We start from the raw sequence: 6,221 nt of genomic DNA on the forward strand, positions 1-6,221 counted from the left end.
TCAGGGATCTTAAAGAGAGTCGGTACAGCAAAAAGAGAAGCAGAGCTGACTTCACTTTAATTTCTCTTTATTTATAGCAAGTCTTGTAGGAGCAAAACCAACAAAAGGTTTGTAAATTAAAGGGTCTCCAGATGATTAGTGGAAGGGGGAAAAAAAGTCATAAAAAGTCAGCCTTACAAAATATGTTTCATTTCCTGACTGGATACTAAACATACTGGCTTTTTACAACATGTTCCAACAACACTTTTTGTTTAACTGGTCTCAAAACAAACTACACCTTGTGATGACAGTTGCTTTGACCACAAATATTTGTTCTCAAGCAAAAAGATTATCATATGACAGAGTGAAGATGAAGTTAGACAGATACTACATTTTTAATTATCTAAAAAAAGTGTCGCTGTGGCTAGCTGGGAGACAACTCCAGTAGATCACGGCTTTGTTTGACTCTTGCTGTGTCTATCACGTTATTACATTACATGTTCCTTGTTAGACGCTTTTATCCAAAGCGACTTACATACTCAATACTGTGGGCAATCCCCCCCACAGCAGCAATTTGGGGTGAAGTGTCTCAGGGACACAACGACATGCTGACTGCAGTGGGGTTTGAACCTGTGCTCCCCTGATCCGATCAGGGGAGCACAGGTTCAAACCCCACTGCAGTCAGCATGTCGTTGTGTCCCTGAGACACTTCACCCCAAATTGCTGCTGTGGGGGGGATTGCCCACNGTGTGCCTTGGCAGTCTACAAACATTTTTTCCGGACACTCGACGATTGGGAACATAAATGATGAAGTTGAAGCCCAACCAGACCAGGACGTACGACGGCGAAGGGTTCAAAAAGAGAGCGGCGTGTGTGTGTTTTAAAAACGAAAAAGAGGAAGAGGTGAGAGGGGTGTTTTTCCACGGTTGGAGTTAGTGGTTAAACGTTATACTACTAAGCTTTATTGTTGACAATGTTCCTTTTTTACTAAACTCTGCCTGGTTATCGTTAAGTATTTTTAAAGTTTACGCCATAGTGTAGGCCGATTTTCAGTTGAATGTTGTGTGCGTGACTCTGCTCACGTGTTTTTAATTAGTGAAACTAACCTGGCCAAAATCCAAAATACTTTACATATAAAACAACAAGGGGTCTCCCACTGCATTTACTGTAACCAGCACACAGCAGGAGCCCCATTATTTTAATTTCCTGTCCAGGAGGAAATCCAGATACATCATAATTCATAAAGACATCCTCTCTGTGTCCTCCTGCCACTGCACACTGTGCTGGCTCAAGTATTGACATTGACAGCCTTGCACCCTTAAGAATGTCTGTGGTTACATATCTCTTCAACCGCTGATGCATTTTATAGATCTAAAATAGGATGTGATTATGAACTTTTGTGTCATTTGTGGTATGTAACGCTCCTAAGCCATTAAATACCATATGTCATTTTAAAATATTGCATCTACATTCATGCACATTGGTGTTGTTGTCTACCTTGCACTAGCATCAGCTGATGTGGTTATTGTACAGGATCATTTCCATATCAACACATGCTTTTGTGATCACTAATCCTTTTGCTGAGGCATCCTGCCACACCTCCACTCTGTTGCTGCTGCCTTTTATAGTATCCCGTGTGCAATTGACTTAAACTGTAGTAAGTTCACAATGCAGTTCTGCAACCTTAGCCTGATTTATTCTTATGAAGAATAAAAAAGGCTAAGGTTGCATGTTTTCAAAATTCAATATTTGTATCTGTCACACATACAGTGCACAATTCTAGCATAGAAAAATGATAAATAAAGAAAGAAAAACAATGCCAGAATGAGCATATCATAGGCAATAGTGAATGGTTAGAATTATACATTAAAAGAGGAACAGATAAAGCTGCAACAGTATATAAATAAATGGCAGCATTGCTGGTATAGTATAATCAATACTTTGATAGCAGAATTAGCATAGGCAGCAAAACTTGTCCCATATTGGCTCAGTTTGGCAGAGGGGTCGTAGGGGGGCTGGCTGGGGGGGTTGAGTGTTACACTGTGTCCTAAACACCAAGTGACCTATCAGCTGCAATTTATAGAAACAAGGTGCAGGCACTTGCTGTCCCCTGACAGATTTTCTTTCCTGCTCCTCGTGCTCCCCCCATCACTCTCTCTGTTTCTCTCTCTGCTGCTTGTCTGTGACAGAGTGCTGACATCAGCTAAAAGTCACTTTGATTGTTGGTGATTGCGCTGGCACATGATACAATGGTCTCATGCCCAACCGATCTGATCCTTCACTGTCACCATGTGTGCTGTGATTAGATGTGCCTCACGTCATGTGGTAACTTATCCATCCAGTCTGCATGCCTGCAGTCACTTCCTCAACATCAGCTGGAGTCCAGGAACAGGTCTGCAGAAAACATTTGACAGGGTGACTTCATGTTGTTTGTACTCTGAACAATAATGTCATCTGTTCATTTTCACCCTTTAATTCAAGGGAACACAACATAATGACTTACTGTGTGTTTATTCTTGATATCATCATAGTAGCTGTAACTGGCATATGAAGTACTGTTACTCATTATGCTGTAAGTATGCTCCAGTGTACACTATCCAGTTAGTAGTATAATGCAGTTAATAAAATGATAATCAAATCTGGGATTTTGGCTGGGCAAAATGGTTGAAACCAGTGTTTCTTTGATATTAACTTAATATTTAATTGATATATTGGGGAATAATATCAAAGTATATATCAGAAATTGATGTAAAATCACATGGTAGTTTTTTAGGGTTGCACAACAAATGCAGTTGTAGTAGCTAAGTCCTTTTTATCCTTCATAAGAAAAAAACAAATCTCAACAATACAGTTGTGCATTATCTTCTGAAACAATATTGGAATGTTATACTGAAAGCTCAATTATAAAAGCATCAGAAGCAATACTGTATTATTGGTTTGCATTATATTGTATAGAAGTTATATGTCTAGTCACTGTTTATTTATGTCCTGCAACAGCTATAATACAAATCTGAAATAAATAGATTAGAATATAACCTCAGTGTCTTACGTAATGAGTTGTTGATCACCTTAAAGCTGATGTTGACGTGAGTGCCGGGGTCATTCGCCTCGTCTGCCCAGCTCTTTTGTTTTCGTTCAGAAAGGCGACTGCTGATCAGTGGTTTTTGAAAAGCCTTTTGGCTGGGAGTGTGTGTGAGTAGCTGCGTACGTGGAAGGGCCTACGTGTTTCACATGGTGTTTGAGTGAAATCATGCATGTGTGTGTGTTGTGTGCATTTGTGTCAGTGAGACAGCCACCAGTGCCCCCCCGGCCCTGCGCTGTCTGAGGGGCTCTTGCAGGGCACACTCCCCACTGCTGCTATTATTCACCTCCTCAACAACTCTTTACTCCACATTAATGTCACACAGAGTGTAACACTCTACTGGACATGAACTATATTGGCATAGCCCTTATTTTGGACTATTCAAATTACAATATAACAATCAGATTTCACTTTGACATTACAGGGTGTGCAAAAATCCTACTTAAATCTGCTGTACTTTGAGTCAATGTTTTAAGACAATATACATTAAGTCATCCTTTTTTGGAACTATTCTAGACTAAATAAAAACTAAGAAGGAATGAAATCAAGAAGGTGCCTTAAGGGATGCATCGTTCTTTTTCATCGTTAAATTGGCAATTATTTTGCACTTTTGTAATAATTGATCATGCAGGTTAAATGATTCCTAATGCAAATTGCTCTATTAAGAGTACTACGTGACCCAGTGAGGTAACGATCTAACAGCAGGTTTAAGTGCGAAGGTGGCAACTGCAGATTGAATTCACTGAATGTGATATTACCTGACAGTGGAATAACCTGTACCTCCTAACTTGGCCTGTTATAAGTACATAAATGTTGACAGAGTGGCCTGTGTTGAGAATAAGTCACACGGTCCCCAGAGTGTTTGTTCATGCAAGAACAGAGACACCCACTTGCATTTAAGCCATTATATCAACGACCCAAAGTACGTAAACATGTGAACAGGAGCTGTTTGTGAGTTTTAAGTTTTAGTTTCATAGTGTGCTATTCATGACGAGGTTGAGTCCTGAGATTTCTTGAGGGATTTATCTTACTACTCATAATGAGGTTACAGAATTGAAATACAGCCAATCCAAGTCACCGGTGTGAAGTTTCACTCAAAGTATTTTCTGTGCGATGTTAACCACCTTTCACAGCCGTGAAGATGTTATCATTAGTGCTCCTCACTAATCTGCCATGCATTCACTATCAGGTCCAGGGAGGAATGCCGATCCATTTTCAATATACCTAAATCTCAGCTGGGACATTGGTGTTCTATACTGTATATCGTGTATAACAAGCAGCGGGCATTCAGAAACTAGCACCAATAATGATCTTGCAGTGTGCATGCTGATTTTTGAGTTCTTGTTTTTGATCAACCTTAGCTGTCAAGAGAGCTCGACTAACATGTAACAAGTTTGAAAGGATGCAGGAAGTATTCACAGGTCAGTGGGGTGCCAGATAGGGTTTTAAGTGACTGCATCTCTAGAGGGACGCCGTCCTTAAAAAGACCTAGCTGCATTTGATTAAGGTCAGTTACTAACACTGTGCCGAATTAGTTTGATCAGTTCGGATGAGACGCCTGGCCTGTCATCTTTTGTCATGTTTTTCCACCTCAAGTTTTGAATGTTTCATTGTTGTCTGTTTTTAAACCAAAAACTTTTAATTATTAAGAAAATGATTGCTGGAATGATTTAATACAATGGTTATTGTGGAGCTGTTTCAGATACAATCTTATCCTACATTCTATGGCTGTCCATCGTGATAATACATTGTTTTGCAACGTATAGTATAGTCCACCTAAAATAGTCGATATTCCTTAAAGGTGTTTCTTTCATTATATCCTTTTATGTCAGACAGAAAAACTCTCAGGCAGGAAAAGTGAGTTTGGTTTAAGTGTTGAGAACTACAATTAAATTAAAAATTAAATTAAATTAAAATTAAATGTAATGTTACTTCATACCCATTAAAGTAAATATTTGTTTGTTTATCATCAATATCTACTTGTGCTTTGAATGCAGGAACATTTACCACCGGATACTGGTTACTCTCATCTCAACTCTTATTTAGATTATGTGACAAATAACAGGACATGCTGAGCAGCCCTATCCACACCGCGGTCATATTGCATTAAATAAATGAATTGAATGACCGGCATGAGATGCTAGATTTTTGATACGAATCCTGCTGAATGACTAGCCCCACACTCAGCTGCCGCCAGACACCTAAAGTGATGACCGAGTCTAAACTTGGGCATGCCGTTGGCGTGTTTCTGGCACCCTGAACTCTGCCTCAGGGACCTGACCAAGGCCTTTCTTATTGGCAGGTGCTTCTAGTGAGCAGCAGTCGACATCCAGACCAATGGATTGTGCCAGGAGGAGGAATGGAGCCAAAGGAGGAGCCCTGTGGGGCCGCCGTCAGGGAGGTGTACGAGGAGGTGAGCTCATCCACTGAAAAAACCAGACACAGGCATCATGTAACTGCGCTTATTTTATTATGTGTTGGAACTACTTTAAAGCAACCAGCAAAACATGTCCATAGTGTTTTTGCATGTGTATCTACAGATTGCAAACACGTTACATGCTTCCAATACACTTACGTAAAGTTTTGAGGTACTTTGAGGATTTCAGATTCAGAATAAATGCAGGTGAAAGTAGGACTTGGTTGTTGTTGAACTCAACTGGTTGAGGGAATTTCCAACATGTGAGTAATGAGTCAGCTGATCAACAGCATTGCTCACACTAGCTGTGTTGTCTAAAAAGGAAAGTAGTAGATCAACAGGAGGCAGAGTAAGGACATTTTGAATTAGGTAATTTCATGTCTTCAAAAAGAATCTCTGCAACCTACCACATGAATATGAACGCATGAGTAAGAACAGACTCAGTCCTACATTGTTTGATGATAGAGTTGACAACTCAAAGCAGGCTAAGAAGTCGTTGTGGCTCATTATGCAATTTTTAATGTTACATTACACAAGAAAATTAATTGACAACATTGATATGTTAAAGGCACAGACCAAAATGATCTTTATCATAAACATAAAGTGAGTATGGCAGCCATCCTTGAGAGTGAGTGTTGTCATGGGTTACACTTTGAGATCCTCCCGATGTGTATGGATCCAGATGATGGGTGGAGATATTTACCCGTGATAGTTGAACTACACGTGCAGACTGCCAAGGCACAC

Source organism: Notothenia coriiceps, unplaced genomic scaffold (genome assembly GCF_000735185.1).
Source record: "Notothenia coriiceps isolate Sejong01 unplaced genomic scaffold, NC01 NC01_scaffold00023276, whole genome shotgun sequence".
In the NCBI taxonomy this organism is placed as follows: Eukaryota; Metazoa; Chordata; class Actinopteri; order Perciformes; family Nototheniidae; genus Notothenia; species Notothenia coriiceps.